This window comes from Equus przewalskii, chromosome 1, assembly GCF_037783145.1.
Source record: "Equus przewalskii isolate Varuska chromosome 1, EquPr2, whole genome shotgun sequence".
In the NCBI taxonomy this organism is placed as follows: domain Eukaryota; kingdom Metazoa; phylum Chordata; class Mammalia; order Perissodactyla; family Equidae; genus Equus; species Equus przewalskii.
Window position 1 is genome coordinate 48753870 of NC_091831.1, and position 25091 is coordinate 48778960.

The 25091-nt window shown below is 39.4% G+C and overlaps 2 long non-coding RNA genes across 2 annotated transcripts in view; one reads left to right on the forward strand and one right to left on the reverse strand.

Annotated features, from left to right (window-relative positions):
- LOC139082076 (uncharacterized) overlaps nt 1–25091 on the reverse strand; it is a 141655-nt gene that overhangs the window by 6561 nt on the left and 110003 nt on the right. The gene's annotated exons all lie outside the window — the stretch shown is intronic.
- LOC139082038 (uncharacterized) lies at nt 6085–22208 on the forward strand. Its single transcript, XR_011537703.1, has 3 exons — nt 6085–6745; nt 13316–13422; nt 21841–22208. It is a non-coding gene; the product is annotated as an uncharacterized lncRNA (long non-coding RNA).

Sequence of the window (25091 nt, forward strand, 5' to 3'; positions counted from 1 at the left end):
GCAAAAAATCTCAACATAAACTTTTGTTGTTCTCTTTGAAATGGCTCTAAATAGTACTGGAAGTGTTTAACTTGTTTCAAAGATGCTAATTTGAGCCTCAGACAGCTGCAGTGGTTATTAATATGAGCACAATGGCTGACAATTTGACAACAGCCTCTAGTTTTCATTTACTGCTTTCATACTAAATGTCCCTTTTGTGCCCAGGGTGTAGAAACCACGGTCAGATGGCTAACTTGGGAGACACGCCTGTAGACTGACCAGCATCTAAAAGCTTTTTATTTTAAGAGAGTGAAACCCTTTTAATAGGGATATTGGTAGATCTCATACTAGACTATAAATCTTTAACACATTATTAGTCTTTCTACAGTGCAGTGAAAACTCAAAGAATCTTATTAATAAAATTAGTGAGGAGTGATATGTTCTTAATGCATATTTACTCTAGATAAATTGACATACAGAAGTGTAATTGGACACTGGCCTAGAATTAGAACAAATAAGCAGTCCTTTGTCCTTCAGCTGAAACATGATTTAGAGGTGGATGTTTTAAATCAAATTTATTTTTTGCCTGCTTACTGTTTGTAATTTTCCAAAAAAGTAATGTAAATGAAAAGTAATCTAAATGAAAAAGCAAAAAACAACAGAAAAATATCTGATGGCATATGTTTTCTTTTCTTAGTTGAGTTTTATGAGTCGGCGCCGATTGATGTGTGTTTGTATTTGGTCTGTGGGTTTTTCTTACAGAGCACCATTTTGCTTGGTTGAACTTTGTTTTGTAAATGCACAAAGGCTTAAATCATCCTGTGGGCATCTCTGCATGTGTCACATTCACCAGACAACTTGTCTAACTCTGTGAATGTGTTTCTTTTGAAGGACTCAGCTGATCCATTGTTTGAATAAAAGCAAATAACCAACTAAATGGTGAAAGATGTACAACTTAATATCTCTGACCCAGGCTGAGCCAAAGGCAGAATTATAAAGTATAGACATTTTCCTATAGTGTATGCTTTCACATTTGAAATTGGATCTCTTAAAAAGTGACTATAGAGCCAGCCCTGATGGCCTAGTGGTTAAAGTTCAGTGCTCGCACTGCTTCGGTGGCCCAAGTTTATTTCCCAGTTGTGGAACCACACCGCTTATCTGTCAGTTGCCATGCTGTCGTGGTGGTTCACATAGAAGAATTAGAAGGACTTACAACTAGATACATAACCATGAGCTGGAGCTTTGGGGAGGAAAAAAGAAAAGGAAAAAAAGAGGAAGGTTGGCAACAGATGTTGAGCTCAGGGTGAAACTTTCCCTGCAAAAAAAAAAAAGGAAAAGGAAAAAAGTGAGTATAAAGAGATTGATTAATTAGGAAATAGAACACATCAAGTGGCCTGTCTTCCCAGCCTGAAGATAAGCTCCATAAGGCCCAAGATTGTGTCTGTTTTTTTACTCTGAACCCTCTGTTCCTCATCTGGTCTCTGTCACATGAGTGAATGAATGAATGAATGAATGTTTATAGGACTTGAATAGTTATACAGGACTTGAATGTAAGTTGTTTAATTTAACCCTTGCTACCAATATCCAAAGTGGATAGTCTTATCTTATTTTACAGAGAAGGAAATTTAAGCTCAGGCTGCAATGATTTGCCCAATGTTATTCAGCTAGGGAGGACAGAGGTGAAACTAGAATCCATGTCTTTTCACTCCAAAGTCTAGGTCATTTCTAAATCCTCATAATGTCAACTCTTTGTCCTTAGAATTTACTTCTGCTGCTAGGTTGGTCTCATTCTAGAACATCCTTTAACCCCTAGGTAGAGGCAAACTTTTTCTGTGAAAGGCCAGATAGTAAATATTTAAGGTTTTGTGGGCCTTACAATCTCTGTCACACAGCTCCTCAATTCTGCCATTGTAGCAGAATTTTTGTAGAATTGCAGAATTTACGTAGCATGAAAGCAGCCATAGACTATTTGTATCAACATATAAGCATGTATGTGTTCCAATAAAACTTGGTTTATAAAATAGGTGGTGGGCTAGATTTGGCAAATGGGCTATAATTTTCAGACCACTCTCTGAGAATACCAGATGATCTAAGTTCTAGTCCAAGCTATATTATTATAAGTGGAAATAATAAGACAATAAAAATAACAACAGCTAACATTTATTAACCAAGTCAGCAAATATATGTGCTGCTTCTAATAATCTCATTTAATAAACCTATACACAGAAAAGATATGTCACTCACTCCAGGTCATTGAGCTATTAGTTGTAGAGCTGGATTTAAACCAGGTCTGCCTACTTCAGCATCCCATCAAGGCTTTGGAACTCTGACAAGCTCCTGGTCTCACCAAGATCGAACAACGGCACTGCAGGATCTGAAAGAAGTGACTCCATCATCTTTGGTGACATGAAACCCAGGGAGAAATGACACTGTGTGTTCCCACAGGCTGGAGCCTGGGGATGCTGGCTGTCTAGCATGAGCCCATCACTGCATGATGCGTCCACTGGTGACACAAGACTCTGGAGAGATGGCTCTGGGGGATGTCTGCTGCTCCTCTTGGCATTTCTTAATTGCTCTCTCTGGGCCCTGATTGCTTTCTAATGTATCAATATAAATGTTTCCCTTTCTCTGAATATCTAATAAAGGATTCATTTAAATAGAATTATGCAAAGATTGTGTAAACCCAAGTAAGACAATTCACTATGCTAAATTCAAAGATGTGCAACCTTGCACCACAGGCCACAGTACCTTCTCATTCTGTCTCATCTTCAGGAATGTGCGTCCGGTACCAGGGACAGAAAACCTTTCTAGTGGGCAGGACCACCAGGCAGTTTCCTGGATTGGGCATGTGTATGCTACCCTCATGGAACTTTGGAAGGATGCTGTCACGAGGCTGCAGTGCTGGAATCCCGGCCACAGGAATGTGGCTGGGTGCCAAAGTGAGAATCTTGGACAGGCACGACTGATTTTTCAGTGAAATAATGGCCTATGCTGAGAGCTTCCCTCAACACAGGCAAAGTACAGAGCTACACCTCCAGCATTACAAGAACCAAGTAATCTTCTCCTGATTTTCTTCCATCGGCAATCCATTCCTTGTTGTTTGCTGCACAGACTCTGTAGGAAAAGTAACATCCTGAGAACTTGGGATAGACCAGGGCAACTTAAAGTATATGGTATCATGAGAGGGCAGAGAAAATGGAAGAAGGATATAACAGGAGAAAAAAAAATAAGCAAAATACTACTTTTGACTGGTTTATAAAAAGAAATGGTGGGGGGAGGAGGGGGAAGATGGTGTTCAACAGATATAGAGTTTCAGTTTTGCAAGATGAAAAAGTTCTAGAGATCTGTTGCACAACAATGTGAATATACTTAACATTACTGAATTGTACACTTAAAAATGGTTAGGATGGTAAATTTTATGTCATGTGTTTTTTACAATTAAAATTTTTTTAAAAGAAGTGGTTCAAAAACTAGGCCCATGACTAGCTGTGTGAACCTGAGAATACCTAGGAGGCCTGTCCTCCTCATTGGTAAAATCAGGGCTATGATTCCTACCTCACTAGGTTGATGAGGTTAAATGAGATAAGGTACATAAAGTGCCAAGTACAGTACTTCACACCAGTAGAATCTCAATAAAAGCTACCGTTCTTTTCCCACGTTTATCACATCTCTAGCACCTCTTTTGCCCATTGCTTTGGTAGCAGATTTTAGCTTCCTATGGAATCTTTTTCTAGGGAGGTCAAAAATATTGCCCACTTAATTTAGCTTGCTTCTCTTGCCTCTCATTAGTCACATGGTGTACATAGCTGTTGTGGTCTACCCAGTTCAGTGAGTAATAAACTAAGAGTTATCTTTACTTGGCATTAGTGCTTGAAATAATTAAATTGTGAAGTATGAACAACTCAGGGTTGAGGTAGACAAGCATTTCCTGAGTGTCTCAAGGAAGAATAATAAGAGTTGTTGAACAGTAACCAAAAGTACTAAATCTCCAGGCATAACAAGACTAAGGAATGTTAAATATAGAATATGAATGAGGAAATCTGATCCTAATGGACTACCATATGTCCTTTCACGTACAGTGGTGGAAGCTGGGGACCAAGTTGGAGAGAGCTGTCTGTAGTGTTTACTAAGAATTCATATTTTACTTGATACTTACTAGAGGCAAGGTAATTCACCTTAGTCTCCTTCCCAATAGTCTCAGATTTAGTTTGACATGGGCTTTTCTGTCATAGAAACATGCATAATACAGTTTTACAAAACCTATTTTTGTGAGTGGCCCTTGGCTTTTTGCATAAATTTGTACCTAGCACCTACCCTGGGATAGCCCAGTGCTGAGCACTGAGAGGAATAGTGAGAGAGTCCCTGTATGGTCTTCTGTGTGAGGAGAATGGAAGTGTGTGAGCATACACAAATACATACATGCACAATCACACACTCACATATATCATTTAAGCACAGTGCAGGGCAGGTAAATTAATAATTACCAAACCCAGAGCCTCGGACAATCAGTGCTTCGGATGTTGTAGAAGTGAGAGATCAGGGTAGAGTGGATGAGTGTTTCTCAAACTTTAATGTGCAATAGAATCTCCTGGGGATCTTGTTAGAATGCAGATTCTGATGTGGTAGGCCTGGGGTGGGGCCCAAGATTCTGCATTTCTAACAGGCTTCTGGTCCACTTTGTTTATCTGTGCATTTGTGCATTATTGAATCTGTCACGCACCATGCGTTGTGCTATAAACCAGGATAAAACAATGACTAAAATACAACCTTTCCCTCGAGAAGAGGGCAGGCAAAGCAAAGATTATAACTTCATAATTGACAGAAATATCCTCAGATTTCTTTCTGAGCCCAGAGGTATAAGACACAGGCTGCCTGGTGAAGGATGGAAAAGAGTTTTGCAGTAAATAAATTGTCATGGGAGTCGGGGGATGGGGCAGTTCAGGCGGGAGGAATGCAAATGCGAAGGTCTAGAGGTGTTTAACGGCATCAGCAAAGTTGTTTTAACTCTCGTGATACAGCCAAAGCGAATGCTCTGGGTGGAAGAGCGGAGGGAAAAAAAGCCGGACGGTAGTCAGGGGCCAGATAGTGGAGGGCCTGGTGTGTCAAGCCAAGACATTGATGCAACATCCTGAAAGCTGAGGTGAGCTGTGGAAGGGAATCCAGAGGTAGCTCAGAAGCGCCCATATCTAGATAGTGTGTCCTCAGCCTGGTTCCTTCACGCATAGATGAATGACTAGGTCAACTATTCTCTAGGACCTAAGTACTCTATTATATTTTACCTGATTGGCGGCCATCCTCACCCCACCCCAAACATGTGAACCTCTGCTGCTCCAGTTTCCGCTACTCCAGTGGTTCTCTTTAGAAGAGATTAGTAATGCACAAAGAAACAAAACTGCTTTGTCTGAAGCAGGGCCTCTCAGAGGTTAAGAGAAGCTTCGGCAACTTGCAACGTTTGAGTCTCCTGGTTAATTTAAAAAATAAATATAAGTCAAATAAGATGACAAAGTTTACAGTATATTTTCAATATTCTCTTGAATAAACTAAAAGTTTTACCATAACAAGTACACCATAAGCATATGTTATTTTAAAGATAATTTCAGTTTTATAAACATTAAAGTAAGAAGCAGAATAGGGCATAAGATTAATGCCTGCTTTCAATTCTGTATCTCCATGATTTTATATATAACCTAATTTATAGAAAAAAGTGAAAATATGGGGACTTTTGTAAGTGTGAGGCTAGGCCAAATTGCCACCTCACCCCCTACCTGCCCTACCCATCCGTCCTAAGAGGCCCTGATCCAGGAGCTTCAGAGATTCTTTTTTCTTGTTTAATTGGAGAAAAAAAGCACTAGACCTCAGATAGTACAGCACCACATTGACTGAAGGGTATGCAGGGTGACCAATGACCAAACCTCAGTGACCTTCAAAAGCCACCTTGAAGGCCAACTGGAGAACCCACTGTATTGCTCCAACCTGATGGCAGCATGGACACATTCAGCAAGATGACAAAAACCAGTGAAGAGGAAACAAGCATGTCATCATGTGAAAGACGGACTAGCTGGACCTCTATCATCACTCCTCATTTTTTTTTTTTTTTTTGGCTTAGTGAAAGATTTCCTGATTTGAAGAGACAGGTTTATTTTGGAGACAGTGAAGCACAAATAAGTGCACAAACAAAAGGCATATCTGGCAGCATAAGAAGCAGTTTGCAGTTTGAAACACAATGATAAGAACCAAATTTAGCTCCCATTCCCTGAACCAGCTGAAAAAGCAACCACTGCATGTGCCCGGCAAGCCGCAGGCAGCACACCGATCCACCTCTGCGTGGCATTTGCTGGCCCTGTGCATTAGGATTACAGATCTTTGCAGGAATAATTCCTGTGCTTTAATGATATTTTTTAGAAAATAAAACAAGACCTATATCCATATAGAGTCCTATCAGAGAGCTTACTGAGAGAAGGAGCCGTATTGTGAGTTATGAAGAGCAAAGGGGCATCCAAACATGGAAAAAAATTAAACTATTGTCCAGTCACTTTGATAAATTAAAATTGTCCAGCATGGGCAAAGATCTGACTGACCAGAGTTAATTCTGGAGTGAAATTTTATGATTATGTCTTTTAAAAGACGTGAAAATCGGCAAGCGTAAAGCTGACAGGGCCTTGCAGGCTTGCGATGAGAACACGCTGTCCCTCTCATTTATTTGCGAGAACGCTGCCCCAGCTGAAAGGCCTGAAGTGAGCGGTGCCAGTGCGTTTTGGCTTGAGCCGTGAGTGCCTGATGCAGTCTGGTGGGAGGGTTGAGAGTGGCATTCGCAGAAAGCATTCAAATGAAAAAGGATTTTGCTCTACAGAGACAAAGGAGCCACAGAGCCATAGACTTTGGACCTGGAGGATTCACCTTCCAACTGCCCTTTCCAGTGTAGCAAGAAGATTTCTGGCATGGCTGAGAACTTTTCTCAACTCTTTATTTAGAGTCATGTTTTCAGGGCCAGACAGAGCTGTAGTGATCAAAGTAGTTAAATCAATCACTTTGATCAATCTGTGACTAAATGCCCTCTAGGATATAGAGGTGGATATCTGGTGCAGAGGAGGAAGAGGAGGTTGGGAACCATGACTGAAGTGGAAACAAAGAGGTCTGTAGATTATGAGGATGTCAGGGGCTTGCGAGGTAATCCGGCTGGATGGCCTCATTTATACAGATGAGGCAATGGAGGGAGAGCCCAAGTGATTTGCTTAGGGTCATACAACGATATGCTGTTGGGGTGGAGTGTTTACAGCAAGTGGAACTTCTGATTCATGTGAGTGTGGCAGATTTATTGCAAAAGTGGTTCCATTTCTTTCCCTCTCTGTGTCCCCCTCTGTAACCAGAGAACCGCCCAGCCAGGACTGACCAAGATCAGCAGAAGCAGCCAGCCAACTGTGGATTTTGGAGCAATAATGATGGATATTGTTCTAAGTCTCCCAGTTTTGGGGTGGTTTGTTTGAGACATTCTTGTGGCAATCAGTTAACCAGTCAGTGGCACTGTAATGAGAGGTCGGTCATTGGGAGGAGAAAGAAGGAGCAAGATAATCTCCCAACATGCTAAATCTTGCTGTTTCTATCATCTGGGAATAGTTGTCAGTTTAGAGGATGAGAATATGTCCTGGAAATGGAATCCTAGAAAAATCTCCTCATAGCCACTGTGGCATTCTGCTTCCTAAATGCTAGACAATCCAGTCCTGAAGCATTTGTATCATCACACCCTGGGACTGAAACAGTGCTGGAAATCTTGCAATCTTGATTTTACAGATAAGGAAACAGAGGCTGGGCAGTGTTAAGGCAGAATCAGCCACATAATGTGTGGGACCTAATGCAAAAGAAAAATGTGCAGACTCGTTGAAAATTTAGGAATTTCAAGACGATGACAGCAGAGCATTAAACTTCTTGTAACTCGTAGGTTATACGCCCTGAAGCCAGTCTGGAGTTAAGCAGTTAGTTTAAGGATGTCCCTTCAGAAGTCCATCTGGTTAACTTTTACCAAAAAATGTAACGCAATATATTTGTTAACAGCTAATTCAAGACGTAGGGCACGAACCTGAGGCCTCCAGTTCCTCCTCCCGTGATTCTTTCTCTTCAGTTTTTGACAGACTGATAGAAAGAAAATCTGAACCAGAAACAATATGGCTGGCTTGGGGTCTGACTCAAGGGGAAGAATTTATAATTCTCCACAGGATGCTTGAAGTGTGGGAATTTGGATTCAAGAAAGTAAACTCTGAAATTAGAATTCGTACATCAATTTGCTGTGTCCAATTATATCTTTATGATATTTTCTTTGTGGAAGTTGATTGCTGTTCATTACAATAAACTACTTGAATTGTCTGTCTCTTTACTTAGGTATTTTTTCTTGTCTTTGCTTTCATTTTTTTCTTTTTTCTCTTTTTATTGTTAAGCAGAAAATTCTCAGGTGCTAAATAAAAGGATTTCCTTTTTTATTTTCTCCTAAGTTTGCCTCTCTTATGACATTAATAATTTTCCAACAGCTCTGAACTCTTCCCTTGCCTTCAGAGCTCTGGAAAAATCATAGCATCTTGGTCACTATTTTGAACACTCTTCTCTTTGACTTACCCAAGACATTGCAGTTAAATATTATTGGAGTCCTTGTTTCTGTAGGAAACCAGTCTCCATTATTTTATGGATAATTAATTTAAGAAGAAAACGGAACTCTGGGTTCTCTAGTATTTTCTAAGTTTTTTCGCATTGGTCTATCATGGGAAACTCAGAAAAGGCCCCTTAGGTAACGGAGATGAGTTTGTGGATTAAAAAAAATTTCCTTTAAAAAAGACCAGGTTTCTGTGACTTCCTTTTTTAAAGGCAATGTAATTGACAAGGCAAGATCTTAGATGATAAAGTTAAAGGCATCACTAAAGGCAAAAGCCAGAGATGAGAAACAGCTGTGAGAACACACGTAAAAGCTAGTGGCGGTGTCGTGAGGAACAGAGCTCAGTTTTGCATCAAACGTCAAGCTAACTGAACGCTAATGCTTGATGCCAGGCAGAGTTCTTGCTATGTAGACTCTCCAAAGACACAAATCAACCCTGTTATCCTCATCATTCCTTTGTCAAGGCTCCCATCCGCCTGGCTTTGTCTTTATAGCTGTAAATGAAGGCCAGGTTCTGAGGACATTTACTCTCCACCCCACTTTTCCTTCAAAAATCACCATTCGGCACTTATAATTGGCAAATGACCTCTAACTGGATTAATGTAATGTCTAATTTAATTTGAAACACTGAGCCTCAATTCTACTTTGGCTTCTTTGTGTTCTTATTGAATCAGAATAAATTCTCAGAGTCCCTAATGGAAATGCCAACTTTCTCCATCAGGTTGGCAAACGGCTTCTGTTACCAAAAAGGTTTTCAAACCAGTTTCCAGAGGAGCTCCCATAGTGGTCAGGATTGATCAAAGAACTATGGGTCATGATAATCAGGTCCTGGCTCTGATTATTATCTTTGGGCCCATTTCTCTTCTATCTGCTCTTTCTACCCAATCTATTTCTCACCTCTCTTCCCACTTTTCTCCCCTATGCTTCACCCCCAATACCAAAGTTGTGACCCTTCTGTATGTTTGCTAAAGTCACATTGGCACAGAAATATTTCTGCAGCCTTCCCTAGAGGACAAATCTTTCTGTCCTTAAGCTAAGAACTGTATAAGCCTGAAGCTACTTGGCTTCTGTAAGGCTTTTATTTTCTCTTACTCTTTTACTCACTCTTTTCCATCTTCCTCTCCCAAACATCAGGTACCCTAGATTCCTTTCTCTGTCTCTCTCCTGCTTTCTTTCATTTGACCCTGAAAGACAAAATGCTGATAAGCTCTCTTCCTTTGACTCATTAAAAAATTGCCATAAAATTTATACCCGGCTTAAGCCAGCCATTACTGATCTTTCTTGATTTAGTTACTGCCAAGAAATAGTTTATGATTATCCACTGACTTATTTACAAGGAACACAACAAAGTCCTTGGTGTTAGGAGCCTTCATAGATCTTCTGATTTGTTTGGAAAATAGAGTGGGTACTTGCCCTGAGACAACACAGGAAACTTTCCAGTACTTTCTTAAGCATTAGTGTCAGGAGGCCATTAGTGAGGCTGGTAATTGAAAATAAATTGCATTGGTGATGTGAAAATTGTCCATTGGTGGAAAGTGTTTGAACATTTGAATGTGATGAGGTTAATTGATTATACAAGAATGATTTAGAGGCTGATGTAATAACTACTAGTTATGAGTCTGCTATTTAAAGGATGAATCAGGGCAGGAATGATTTCAATGTTGAAACATTTGAATTGTGTTGATGGTTCAGCCGTGTATTTGAAATATATGAAAATGATCTCTTCTTCCTTTTATCCCTGGTATCACATTGGTCACTATACCAATTTAAAGTGTTCAATAGTGCCCAAAGCTCTCTAACAGGTGATGTTTTGTCCTTCTAAAAACAGTGTAATTACCTGGAACAGATCCATAAAGAAGATGCATTTGATCTGATGCATGTTTCCAAAGAGAACTCTCAACTGTATCTGTTGCAAGTTAACTCAAAACTATGGTGCCAGTGATTACTTGAGCACTTCACTCTCATAGAAGGAATCTGATGTCCAAGGAATGGTTGTATTATTCTGCATTCTCTAGTCACTTTTCCCAACCTGGCTAAGGCTAGTTTTGGGATCTGGGGTAGGGGCAATAATGACTGAATATCCAGAACTGCACTATTGACTTCATCTCTTCATTTTGCATGTCTACTCAGCTTCTGTATTTTTGTTCTTTTTTTCGGCCTTTTGTTTTGTTTAACACAGTTCTGCTTATTCTTACAAAAAGGTTAACAACTAGTCTGGCGAAGTTCTCTTGGAGTGAGTGTAAGGCAAGCGGAAGGGAAGAATCTGAGACAGAGTTCTCTTATTAGCTGAGGTAGGAGCAGGAGTCTCAAATTACTGCTAAGATTATAGTTAAAATACACTGTCCCTATCACAATCTACACCAGAGCACACATTTATTAGTAGTTAACATGTTCCGCTCACTTTCCTAAGTTTTTTTACTTTAATTATGCCGTAATAACTCTTATATTATCTTACGAATTTGTAACAGCACTGTACAAATAAGGAGACTGTAGTTTAGAGAGGTTGAGTGACTTGCCCAAGGTTACATGGCTGGTTAATGGCAGAACTAGGATTTCGTGGCCTGTCTCTTTCTAAAGCCCCTGTTCTTAACCATCACAACTTCAGGAATCAGTATCCACTGAGGTTATACTGAGAATAAAGCAATCATTTAAACACAGTGGCACTTTTTTGTATATAAGAAGTACAGTTTAACTCCATCGTTTAAAAGGTTTTTCTTTTGTACACAAATTTTTAGCTGAATGTACCATTTTGGACCCAGATATGCATTAACATACTGGTGACCAAATGTTGGACATTTGTCTACAAATTAGTACTGAAACTTCCCAACTAACTATAAATGCTTGTGATTTGGGGAGACAATTAAAATTTTAAATTTCTATTTTTTATTTACTATTTACTATTTTCTTCTGAAAGATCAGAGAAAATTCTGTGGCCCAGGATTATTTTCTTGAGTATATTCCCTCTGAGAAATTTGCTCATCGCCACAGTGCCTCATCTGTGAGGTTGGAGGGAGGATTTAGGAGGAAGATTAGGAGTTCATCGGAGCATAACAGTGATGAGTGGTACACAGAGCACATGTAATGAACTCCAAATGCAGTGGTCAACTCCATCATTGAATAGGCAACCTAAAAATAATCTTTGCGTTAAATTTCTACTCTTTGAACAAATGTCTCTTTTGGTATAACTGTTTATTTTTTTATTTTTTTTAAGATTGGCACCTGAGCTAACAACTGTTGCCAATCTTCTTTTTTTTTTCTTTTTCTCCCCAAATCCCCCCAGTACATAGTTGTATATATTCTAGTTTTGAGTGCCCCTGGTTGTGCTATGTGGGATGCCACCTCAGCATGACCTGATGAGTGGTGCCATGTCCGCACCCAGGATCCAAACCAGTGAAACCCTGGGCCACAAAAGTGGAGTGTGCAAACTTAACCACTCGGCCACAGGGCTGGCCCCTTGGTATAAATGTTTCTTTAGTAGCTTTGTATCCTGATTGAAAGCGAAGTGCTACTCCTCTGATGAGATTCGTCATTATTCTTTGGAAGATATGTCTTAAATCAATACTTTCCATTTTTCTCTTTTGGCGCATGCTTTCAACCTGGAGTAGGTTTTGAGTCAGTCACATTGATTTTCAGTGTTTGGAATCTGTGTTAATTCGCCACCTTGGTAATGAGTCTTGTGTCAATTCCCTTGGCTGCTGGTTGGTTCCCTTCCTATTGAAATTAGAGTTTGAGCTAGTTATTAAGAAAATGGAAACAGAGGGTTAAGGGAAGTGGAATGTAGGACTCTGACCTTACATTTGGAGGCCTGGGTATTTAGAGTTAAAATAAACACCAGAGCTACAAAAAGAATCTTTCTAAGTCATCTGTTCCCAATTTCTTGACCCTATTACATAAGGGTTTATGGAATTATTATAAGAGACCTGCATATCCCTATGTAGACTGAAGAAACAACACACCTGATACATATACTATTCATTTTTCACAAGTAAATAGTGCTGTTGTAATCAATATGCTACAAATTGTTTAAATAATATTAATTTTTCTAAATTTATTTGATATTATGTATTTGTTTAGTCAATATATGAATATAGGCAAGAGATCCAACTAATATCATGAGACCCTTATAAACTCTTATGTTTGAAAGGAATTCTCATTTTTAAAACAGTTGGGAATCACGAATCTAAATAATAATGGTTCCCATGTGGTCAGCAAAATGGGAAGAAACATGAAAGCAGTCAGAAATATGAAGGCACTTCCACAAAATAAAAAAGTAGGAGGTCCCTGCCCAAAGCTATCAATTCCTGTCAAGAAATTGGCTGACACATCCTTGCTTTCCCTTGGAGCTATGGAAGGCTGCTGCTTGATTTAACATGGGTGTTAAAGTACCCCGTGTCAGCAAACTCACAGGAAGAACTTGTCATTTCTACCGGTATTCTGCCTAAGCTTCAAAACAGCACAGCACTCAGGTACCTAGTATATCATAATGTCTTTGACATTTTCCTGAGGAAAAATCAGATTATGAGTCAATGTGCAAAGGGGAGAATAAAGGGCTATCTCTGATTGTGAAATTTCTGCTTCTAGTTGATCACCAAAAGGATCATCCAAAGGGCATAGTAGTTAAGTTGTTTTGTTGGTTTTTACCTGCCCCAATTTCATCTCTCCTGCTTCTGGTAACAGAATCTCTGTTTTCCTTTATAGAATTGTTCATACCCATTGCTGCAGACTTGGTCTCAAAACTGCTGCTGGAATTACCGAGATGGAAGCAAATTCCTCTGAATGAGGTTTTGAAGCTGGTTAGAAGACAGGTTAGTACTGTTGTGGTCCCTTTTGATATCACCAGGGAGAACCTGTCTAAGAATAAAGAAACACAGGAGAAAGGTGGCCAGCAAATGGATAAAGAGTCCAAAAAAACACTGTTTGACCATCTGATGCAGGTATTACTGATTTTGACCTTTGGGTTATGTGAGTCAATCAAGTTTTCATCATTGCTTACATGTCTGAGTTAGGGTATTATCACTGGCACCATAAAGAAACCTGATTAAGGCAGCGTTATCCTTCAGCTTCTGATAGAATTTATTGTCCTCCTTGCATTGTTTCTTTTCACATTCTAACTCCAAGAAAACTCCACTCTGCAATGTCAGGCCTGCTACAGCCTTACTCCATTACGGACCCTCTCAATGTGGAGCAGAAGCACTTTTCCTCTAGCACACCAGCTGACTTATAGGGACAAGCATCTCAGCTATACTGAGAAGGTCTAAAAAGGTGGCGAGAAGCAGAGACCCTGTAGTTCTCCTGGGAAACTTGACTCTCAGATGGCACGGAAAAGTCATCTCAAACTAGAATGTGCTAAAATGCAGACTGAAGCGTTCCTTCCAACTGGCAGTAAAGAGTGAGTGATGCACTGCAGTATACAAAGGTTGCCAATTTTCGATAGAGCAACCCAGGAGCTCAGCTGGAGATTCTGCAAAGAGGGAAGACTATAATAAGCATTGTTTTACAGAGATGGGGTATTTTGATGCTGACCTTTTGCTTTTGCTTCTATTCCTTTTTTCTGTTCTTTTTTAAATTCATGTTTCCCCTGCTGTGTTCTTTTCCATTATAAGTTTTCTTTGTCTGAAATTGGACCTACACAAATGAGCCTATAATAAGCAGACAAAAGAATCCCTAAATTGTTTTCATTTTGATTTTCTACTTTATTAATATTTCAGTTTATGAATCATACAGGAGGCACTTTAGCTCACTGGCCCTTCACCTTAGTCATGCTACTATCTAATCTACTGCATGGAAAATTTGAATTGCATCATGGCATCTAAAACCAACATTTCTAAGTCTGTTTGTGGTACATTATGTAGGAAATTACTTCAGCCTCACTAGTACTTGAGAAACCTTCATCGTACATCATTCCAACAACCTAGAAAAAAAAAGCAAGTAGAGAGATTTTTATATAAGTGAAAAAGGGGAACAGCAATATTGCAACCCATTAATAAAGATTAAGCTGGCTTCCTTAGCTTAATTGGACATGGCTTATCTTTGATTTTTGTGTCTCCTTGTGCTACTTAATATACAATCAAATAAGATAATTGTTCTTCAGTGATCTTTGCACAGGAGTAAATAAAAGTCTGAGATTAAAGTCTTTATAAACTTTAAGTGCTTTTTTTCTCCATGGAGCTTTCTATGCTACTCCTGAAATAATTCAACTCTTTTTTTTGGTACATTTGACCAAATAGTGTGTCTTTTTACTTCTGTCCTACATATTACTATATATTATAATATACCACAGAACCTCTAATATATGCTGATGGAGAACTTACTGCTTTAATTGTTATTGTGTATTCAATATCTGGTTTCCCCACTAGGATGCAAACTCTCTGAAGGCAGGAACTGTGTCTTTTGTTCACCATTGAATCCCCTGTCTGTAGTACAATGGCTGGAACATAGTAAGCACTTAATAAATATTTGTTAAATAAGTAAACAAGTAAATAAATGAAACAGCTCAAGTTAAAGTCACTGTCACTGAATATTAGAATGGATCAATAAGTAGTTATCAAACTACATGTGACTAGATGAAACTAAAAACCACAGTGACAGTAACGATAACATTATTGAGAAAATCCTCAACAAACATCAGCCAGTAGCATGTACTAGACACTATATACATGCTTCTTGGGGATCTCCCTTTAAGTCCCTTGTAAAGTCCCATGATGTAGTGTTATTATTCCCATTTTACAATAAGGAAACTGAGGTCTAGAGAGGTTAAATGAATCACCAAGGCCAAATGGTCAATAATTGGCAGAGCTGAGGTACTCAAACCAGATCTATCTGACTCTAAGACCCACGGTTTTTCCAGGAAATAGCAGGGAATGTAACCGTGGGTCCTGCAGGACCAGTTTAACTGACCACAACTCTTATCAATGGAGTGATTAAGAATTACCTTTCAGAAAATCTGCAAAATCACGTAGCTGGAGCATGCACAAAAGAAGAAATCTTAGGGTCGACCCCGTGGCCCAGTGGTTAAGTTTGCTGTGCTCTGCTTCGTCGGCCTGGGTTCAGTTCCCAGGCATGGACCTACACCACTCGTTGACTGCCATGCTGAGGCAGCGACACACATACAAAATAGAGGAAGATTGGCAACAGATGCTAGCTCATGGCAAATCTTCCTCAGCCAAAAAAAGAAGAAATCTTGACCTGAAATGAACTCAGAACCAAAGATCCTCCTTCCCATGGAACTCAAGGACCATGGAACTCAAGGACTTGGACATGACCAGAAGCTGAAAGTCAGACTCATCAGAAGTGAGGGGTCCCTCACTTAGGAAGAGCTAGTGTTAAAAATTCCTTCCCCACCTCATCAAAAATGTTTAGAACCCTATCATAAAAGTTAGAATCTCATTATAAATGTTTAGAACCCTGTCATAAATGTTTAAAACCTTACCATAAATGCTTGAAGCTCACCAATCAACTTGTCCCACCAGCATTTCTGCGTGCCAGCCTGTTCTCCCTAAGCACTTAAATTTTGCCCCAAATCCTGAATCAGAGAGACAGATCTGAGGGCAGACACTCCCTGTCTCCCTGCAGGTCAATCTCAGAGAATAAAGCTGATCTCTTTTCCCAAAAGCTCATGCCGTAATTAATTGTCCACTTATGTACATTGGGCAAGTGAACTCCAATTTTGTGCAGCAATAGGAGCACTTAAAGAAGGCTCCATGAAGATGGTGGGACTTCTGGCCTTTGAGAGATGAGTGAATATAGAATCATATACCAAAATACTATTGCATGTGGTTGAAAGAAGGTAGGGTTTGGGATCAACCACATCTGGGTTCTATCCTTGGTCTACCACTTACCAGTTTAGTAATTGTGTGCAGTTTTACTTAGGCTCCCTGAGCCTCAGTTTCCTCAACTTTATGCTACTGATAATACCAAACTTGCAGAGTTCTTGTGAATAATGAGCTACATATGATACATTTTTTATTGTCTGATGAATAGGTGCTCAACAAATGGAAGCTATTTTTATTGGATAGAATTTGCTTATACAGTATGTGAATCAGAATTTAGTCTCTTACCTAGGGCTTAATTAAATTTGTAATTTTTAGGCTTCAATAGGTGTAATTTGCAGCCATATTGACAGCACGGGTAAAAATATACTGTATGAATGGGTCTGGTAAGTTTTATTATTAATCATCTAAATCAGTTCCAAACAGAATGACTATGCGTGACTTTGAGATTGCAGCTATTGATTGTACTTGTGGTAGAGCTTGTCCAACATTATTTCAAGTTACTGGCAATATTGCTTGGCTTCCTGGGATTAATGAAAAGTACATTTGCCTCACCTAGGAGGCATCAGAACTTTACAGTAGCCTTTTGACAAGTATTATAGAGTATCAAACAACAATGGGGCCAACTTGGCAGCATTGGTCATTTCCATCTCAGGTTAATTACCAACTCTGCTGCCTGCTCTTTAAGCCTTAGAGCCAGAGATAAATCAAACACTGAAAATACAAAGTTGGCTTCTGTTTCTGTCCCCTCCCATTTCTACCCTTATGGATTTGAAGACAGAGAAAGCCAAATTTCTTGTTCCCTAAGGTACAACTCAAGGTATGTTTTATGGCTTAACTAAGAGTGTTGCTTCCACTGCTATCAGTTCTGGTTACTCTGAAATCATTGAGTTTAATATTTCCCCTGTAGATTCCATGGTGTGTTAGGTGGTTACTAAACCCCTGGACATCAGAGGTGGAGCACAGCTGCGATTTTAAAAGGCTCACTCACAGGTGGAGAATGGTGATGGTACAGGTTATGGAGTTGGAATGCCCTGTTAAGGCTGTTAGGTGCCCAACCAACCCTGGACAAACTCTGTGTGCTGCAAGTGAATTATAGAGATGCAACAAGAATGAATATTTTAGTCTCTTGGGCAATTAAACTACTCCTCAGACAGAACTACCAGGAGGGTGGAAACTGTCAGAAAGGCAATTTTACACATATATATTTTCTTAAGTAGGGATATGATTGTACATATCAAACAGGGTCCTGAGAAGTTTTAGTTTTTATGTGTTTGGTGATATAGTGCAAAATGCTTTAGTAAAACATATCCCCTCAAATAGTTTATTTATTAACAAGTAGCAGTAAAAAGCCCTGAAGGTGGGAGAATGGAATTTGAGTCAACATTCCTACATACAAATGGAATTTGTGGTCATACTACAATGGTTTGTGTTGACTTGGGTAAATCACTTAGTTTTGTCTTGCTCCTACTTTCTAAAATTCAAATTTTTCTTCATGGAATATAGAGTCCAGTTCTAAGATTATAGTTCAGTTCTAAGATTATTTATCTGAGATTGTGAAAGTCTAATGTAAGCAAGCTGAGATTTTTTTATTTGGGATTAAATTCTATTAACTTTTCTTGAACAGAAGAAATGTTTTGTGCTGTGCTAAGGGACTCTACCCACATAAGTTAGCATGTGACTTGCCAGGTAAAAAAATCATGTACTGAATACTTGAATAAAATATATCCCTTCAAACACTATATTTATTAATGAGCAGCAATAAAAGAATAAAAACTAGAGTTTTCAAGATTTTCACACATTATCTCATTTGATGCTCATAAAAACTCTATAAAGTAACTTATCATCCCAATTTAATAGAAAAAAGAACTGATATTTTTAAACAATTATTTTTATGCCCATGTTTACACAATTAATAAGTGGCAGAGGGATCTTAGCATTCATACTCTTGACTTTTACCCCACGGCGAAATGCCAATGGTCATGATGATATTAGGAATCCTTTTGTAATCTGCCATGTATCTTCCAACTTTCAATCAAATGCTCATGACCATACATACTTTGGAATAGTTGAAGCAGAAGCTTTAATCTGTGAGAAGTAGACCACTGGGGAGGTGGTTGGAAGGTTATTTCTAAAAGCATTTGAATCTTCATGGACATTAAACTTTATCTGTTCATCAAATGTCTTAGTCTGTTCGGACTGCTATAATAAAGTACCATGGACCACGTGGCTTATAAACAATAGAAATTCATTTCTCACTGTTCTGGAAGCTGGAAGTCTAAGATCAGGGTGCTAGGATGGTTCGGTTCTGGTGAGAGCCCTCTTTCAGGCTGCAGTCTGCTGACTTCTTGCGGTATCCTCACAAGGCAGAGACCAGAGAGAGCTCTCTGGCATCTCTTTTACGAGGGCACTAGTCCCATTCATGAGGGTTCCATCCTCAGGACCTAATCACCTCCCAAAGGCCCCACCTAATACCATCAAATTGGAGATTAGGAATTTCAACATATGAATTTGGAACATAGGAATTTGGTGGGACATGAACACTCAGTCCATAACACCAAATAAGTAATATCTCAAACATATGTAAAGAGTTCTTCCATTGCTCAAATGTTTCAATACATTTGTAATTATTAAAACAAATAATTATGTAAAAACACTACTGAATTAGTAATAATTTTCTGTCAATATGTATTTCCTCACTCAATGGATACTGAAAGTACCACTAATATTGCTTGGATGCTGTGAAATTTTGGATATTAAAATGAGGACCTGTGAACTTCCTAGGGTACTATATCATGTTCTATATCATGACTTGAGTGTTAGCGTCATGCATGTACACATTTGTCAAAATACATTGAATTATATGCTTAGGATCTATACATTTCCCTATTAAGAATTTATCTCAACTTAAAAAAATGAGGCCTTGGAAAGTGACAACCCAAATGTATAGCACCCTCTCTAGTCCTGGTTAGCTTTCCCCTTATAGGCAGTATTTTGGCCCATAATGAGGTGCCCTTCCTCATGTTGCCTTCTGTGAGCTAAAATACTAAAATCACCATCATAGGTGAAATTCACCACCTGAACGCAAACCAAGAAATTTCTTGCAAATGTGTGTCCAGAAAGTGCGAAAACAGCTGTGATGTCAACCAAGGTGATCAGGAGATAGATTTGTGAAGGCAGAAAGAGAATGTGATTGCAGTTTAGGAATTGGAATCTAATTGAATGGAGAAAGGAAAGAGTCAATACAATTGATTAGGTTCTGTGAACAGAAGAGGTGTAGTCAACCTGAAACACAAAAAGGAAGTCTGAGGATTGTCTAATGCTGCCCAGAGAAGAAATGTCTTGAATCTAGTAGATTCAAATTCAGATGTTCTCTTGGGCAGCAACGTGGATCATCAAACTTCATCTTAGTCCAGATAAAATAGGTCTGCATTAGCTACCTTTCTTTGTTCTGATTTCCAATCTCGAGGCAACCTTTTGTTGGCTGATTCGGCTTCTCAGATAACCTAGGGAAATAAATGCCCTAGGTAAAAGGTGAATACTTTAGATACTTGCAGAAGTCTATTAAATGAGTATTCTGTATTACACATCAATCTCTTTTAAATTTGGTTAATGCAAGTCAACTGCTTTGTATCTGATCACTCTTAAAGACCTCAATTTTAAGTTTATGGATCTGTAAGACTGTAATGACTCCTTGTATTAGTCAAGAATTTTTGATTTTCAAGTGACAGAAACACAACTCAAACTTGCTTAAGCAAAAGCAAGAATTTACTGGCTAATTTAACTTAGAAGTTCAAGGTAGCATAGCCTTCAGGCAAGCAGGATCCAGGGGCTTGAATAATTCAGTTAGAAACATTGCATTCTCCATTGCTAGGCTCTGCTTTACCCTCCATTAGCTCCATTTTTATTCAATCTTTCCTTTTGTCCTGACAAAATGGTTGTCAACAGATCTAAATTAGTCCTAAATTCTAAGACATTCCAGGGAGAAAAGAATCTCTGTTTCCAAAAGTTCCCCCCAAATTGTGGACCAATATCTAGTTGGTTTGACTTGGCTCAAGCAGCTAAGCTTGAGCTAATCACTGGGGCCAGGGAAATAGAATGTGTCGATTGGCCTGGGCTATGGATCCTAGACCTCCACTGCAGCTGGAGGGTGGGACAGCCCCTCCCAGTTCGTAAGGATGAATATGGGGGAAGGGGAATTCTCAAACAGAAAGTAGAGGTACTAATATCAGGTGAAGGAAGAATGAAAGCTAGCCAGGCAAAACGCAATGAATATCTACCATGCCGCTCAAAGTCACACTGGTCGTGAAGTTTTGCCTGGCTAGTCAGCCAATAACCCCTGACTCATCCCTGTTCAATCTTTCCTTTATCCATTCCCCTCCCCCCAACCAACATAGGAGACTAAGCAACTATCAGTGGTCACGGTTCGTAAAAGTCTTTTTAAAAACCAATCTATTCTAAATTTAATCTAGGAAGTGAATCAAATATAATGAGTTTATATCTTAAGGGCATGACCTCAATAGTCATCCTGAAATAAATGTAGATCTGCTGAGAGAAAAAGATATCTTGAAACCAAAATAACATTTTTCAAGACATGATCTTCTGCTTTGGATTTTCTATTCTTTTCTAGTTTACTGAGACTGTGGTTGGGATTTTTTTTTGGGGGGGGGGTATAGAGGCTGCTTTGATCATCCATTCATTATTTCATTATGAACTAGTTATTACTCACCTACTGTGTGACCAGAACTGGTCCTAAAAGAATATAGTATTAAAATTCTATTTATGTGATTGTAAACAAGAGATAACTAGAGATAGGAATGATTTTGGAAGTCATTTTGTCAATGTCCAACATGATATATTAATAGTTAAATAGTCAGGAGTGGTGCAGGCTGAATAACTCAACCAATATTTGTTAAACATCTGCTATGTGTGCTATAAATAAGGGCACAGAAATATGCCATGATAATGGAAATGCAGATTGTTTGGTATATAAGGTAAGTACCTGTATTGGTTCTTATTGCTACTGTAACAAATTACCACAGAATTAATGGCTTAAAACACTACAAATTTATTTTCTTATACTTTTGGAGGTCAGAAGTCTGAAATGGGTCTCACTGGGCAAAAATCAAGATGTCAGCAGGGCTGCATTCCTTTTTGGAGGCTCTAGAAGAGTACGCATTTTCTTGCCTTTTCTAGCTTCTAGAGGCTGCCCCCATTCTTTGGCTGATGGAAGGCCATATTCAAAGCTTGCAATGGTGGTCAAATCTTTCCCATATCAAGTCATTCTAGATCTCTCTCTTTATCCTTCTTCCACTTCTAAGGACCCTTTTGATTACATTGGGCCCATCTGGATATTACAAGATAATCTCCCCATCTAAAGTTCAGTTGGTTAGCAACTTTAATGCCATCTGCAGCCTTAATTCTCCTTTATCGTGGAACCTCATATATTCACAGGTTTGGGGGACATCTTGCGGGGGAGCATTATTCTGCCTACCAAAGCACTCAATCTGGATTTGGGGATCAGAAAAAGCTTCCTGGAGGAATTGATGCCTAAGAAGAGATTTAAAGGATGAAGAGGAGTACCTACTTCTGGAGAGAAGAAGTATTTATCAGAAGAGTGGAGCAACAGTGAGTGGACCAATTTGTTCAAGAAAGAACTTACTGTTCAGCCACAAGTAAGTTATCTGAGTGCCTAGCTGCATCATCTTCAGGATCTGCCTCACAGTTTTTGAGGTCAGGCTATGCTTTTTCCAGGTAGCTTAGTCAATGACTAAGCACAGCAAGAGTACTAGGGTCTGACCATTTCTGCCCAACATGGGACTTCTCTAACAAGCAATCTCTGCTCAGGAGCTCCTGTTGGGTTGACCAAAACTTTGTCAGATGTGAGGCCATACTTATCCAAGCCCGTTTTCCTTTACAGGTTTCAGATCAGCATTGTGGTCTGAAAGCCTCCTCGGATCAATTCTGCTTTCTCCCCCTTTATCATTCACAGGCATTATCCCCATAAACTATCTGCACGCCTATCTCAGTAGCTGTTTTCTAGAGGGCCCAACTGAGGCACAGAAGGACTACAGGAGCAAAAGCTCATAGACGAAGAGAGTAAGACCTGCTTGCAAGTACTTCAGTGTAGCAGAACACGAGATTCAAGGATGTCCCTTGGCTTGGAATTTATACCATTTGGGGTTGTCTTGTTAGATAGGCTAACTGCTATAACAAAAGTCTCATACTTCAGTGGTTTCACACAATAAGTATTTTTTCTCTATTCAGTAGGCCACACAGGCATTCCTTGGGGCTCTGCTTCAAACAGCAACTGTGGAACCGAGGTTCCTTCAGTGTTTTTATTTGGCCCTCTCTAGGATTTTGAGTCTTCTCCCTGCAGCCAGGGTTGGGAAAATAGACTGGGAGGATCATATATGCAAAAGTTTTATGGATGAAGCCAGAAAGCAGGGCACCTCACCTTTCTGGTGAACAACTATGTAGATCCCTGAGGTCACAGTTGAGTAGTGGTGAATGGAGAAGTACCCAACCCAGCTATAGGTGATGAAGGGATACTGACATAGTGTAGTGTACCAGATACCCAGCACCTTGTGAAGGGTCAATAAATATTTACTGAATGTATGAATTCAGAACCAAGCAGGCCTGGGTTAAAATCCTAGCTCTATTACTTGACCTTGAGCAGGTTACTTAGCTCTAAGCTTCATTTTCTTCATCTGTGAGATGGGTATAAAAATGTCTATGTCATAAAGTTGTTATGAAGTTTCTATGGGCTTGAGAACATAAAAATTACACTAACACTCATTGAGTGCCAAGCGTGTCGAGGGGATTTATATTTATTACTTCACTTGGTTCTCACTGAAACCTTAAGTGATGGGCAGTGTTATTGTCCTTAGTTTATAGGTAAGGAAACTGTGGCATTGAGGCATTAAGTATCTTGCTCTAAATCATATAATTAATAAATGGTGGACCTACAGTTTGAACCCTGCCTTCATAGTCAGTGTTCTTAATCACAATGCTATCCTACTTGTAGTAAGTTAAGTGCTAATTTTGGTGTCTGGCACATAATTGATGTTCAAGAAATTGCAGAGCAGAAGTATCAGCAGTAAGTCCAGGAGCAGGTGATCCTCAGTGATCCAGGCAACCGGGTAGTCACTGATATTAGAAAGGTTTGAAACAAAATGCCAGGTGTGTGGTGAAAATCTAGTTCTTAGGAGAGTGACAGGAATAAAAGTGAGCCTCCATCCTGGAAAACTGCTATACCTTACAGATTATAGGTATAAAGACTGGCAAAGAGGGGTGGCTGGGTGGAATGGTGGTTAAGTTCATAAGCTCCACTTTGGCTGCCCAGGGTTCATGGGTTCAGATCCCAGGCACAGACCTACACACAGCTCATCAAGCTATGCTGCTGTGGTGTCCCACGTACAAAATAGAGGATCATTGGCACAGACATTAGCTCAGCGACAATCTTCCTCAAGCAAAAAAGAGGAAGACTGGCAACAGATGTTAGCTCAGGGCCAATCTTCCTCACTTAAAAAAAAAGAGAGAGAAGAGAGAGACTGGCACAGGTAACCAAATAGGGACCCAGGTCAGTTCCTGGAATAGCATCACAAGGTGGAAATGAACTTAGAAACAAAGCAGAAACTAAGCAATTAAAACGTAGCTCATAGTTAGAAATGGGCTAGTAGGAAGGACAGCATGACTCCATGTTACTTGCAGATCTCTGACCAGCATGGAGTCAGCCTGGGGGATACTGAACTGCACTGGGCATCAGGGGGTCCAGCTCGGAAAAGCGAGAGAAGGGTGATGGGAGCAAGTATCATGCAAGTCGTCCCAGCCATGTTTATTGATGACAGTAAATTGCTGGTTTAGCAATCCCGTATGTATGTGTGTGTGTGTATGTGTGTACAGGTTTGTGGTGTTAATTTTCTAGTGTGTATGGAGTTATTTTTAGAATACATCCTTCAGAAGACTCCTTTGGATTCCTAAAACATTTCTACAGCCACCTTACCAAGATGGTTCTTTAGAAAAATAAGCTTATTTCTTGCAAGCAAACAATCAACAACGTTAAAAACAATAAGATGAATAAATTAAAGAATCCTCTTCCAAATCAATCATCACAATAAAAACAAGCCTTTTTTTTTTTTTAAAGAGAGACTAGGTTTTCAACCAACTAGCTATTTAGACATCATCTTTAAAATATGTAGGATTTTCCTAACCGTTCACTGTTTGAGAATATAAATGCAGCTTCATATAGAGTGACTATCCAAGAGATAGTCTTAGGAAAAGATTGTGAGGAAATCAGTCAGATAATAAAGGGCTTCCCCCCATTTTCCTCTTTCCTAAATCCAGAATTTGAAAAGAAAAACCTGGCCTGGACTTAAGAAAGGAACACTTGAATCCTACTTCTTCAGGCTGTTTCTGCTCCTGGCGTCCTTTGAAGTAGAAAGCAGGACTGAGTTGATACATCAGGGTGAAGGATAGCTTAATTTCCGTTCCAGTTTGTGTCTGTTTCAAACTCACAGCACAATTAAATGTGCTTCTTGGGTGTCATACTAAAATTGAGACTCTTTGAGTCTTATAGAAGTTTCCCACGAACTAGTTGTTAAGGAAGGAGAAAATCCAAATTCTGGTCTGTGATCTATTTTGGCAAGTATCTTAAATTTTCTAGGCCTGTTAATTCCTCTGCAAACTAAACAGTTTTGACTAGA